Raw genomic sequence first — 772 nt, forward strand, 5'->3', positions numbered from 1 at the left:
AAAAAGAATTATTTTACTTAACTTTATTTATTTATTTATTTATTTGACCAGAGAGAAAGAGAGACAGAGAGAGAGTGGGAAAGTGAGGAAACACTAGGTCAGATTTGAACTGTGGTTGGCCATGTGGGAATCCAGTGCCCTTAACCACCATTCCACCTGCTGGCCCCTATTAAGAGGTTTTTGCTGGAGAGAGAGAGAAACAGAGAGAGAGACAGAGACAGTGAGAGGAAAAGTGAGTAATCACCCGCTGGGTGATGGCCATGCTGCAATCCCTTCTCCTTCTTTGTCCTTTTGGGATCTTGGGCAGCATGCGCAGGTGCTGGTGTGATTTCCTTTCCTTATTTTTTTTTTTTTTGGCGGCGGGGGTGGGGGGTGATTTTGCAAAGATTTATTTATTTTTTTTTTCCATTTTCAGCCTTTTAAAGTAGACAGAGATTTGCTTAGGATTAAGCTGATTTTAAGAGCACAAAAGTTAAGCACAAAAGATAAGATTAAATTCACCAATCCAGAGGAATGAAGAGTAAAGGGAACTGAGAAGGTCACTTCAACAGAACAGCAACTGTCAAGGTGACCGATTACCTAACAGTTGGAGGCTGAAGTCTTTATGCTGCAAAAGCAGAACAGTTTAACGTATGCATTGCTCAGTGTAGTTGGTAGATGTGCCTTGGTTTCCAGTTACTACTTAAGAATAAATGACGGGGGGACGTTGCGGGCCCTTCCGGGCTCTGCGTGTCCCCCCGGGCCCCCGCCAAGCTGGCGGCGGGAGGGGGGA

The sequence above is a fragment of the Tupaia chinensis genome, unplaced genomic scaffold (genome assembly GCF_000334495.1).
Source record: "Tupaia chinensis unplaced genomic scaffold, TupChi_1.0 Scaffold000007_1, whole genome shotgun sequence".
Lineage (NCBI taxonomy): Eukaryota > Metazoa > Chordata > Mammalia > Scandentia > Tupaiidae > Tupaia > Tupaia belangeri.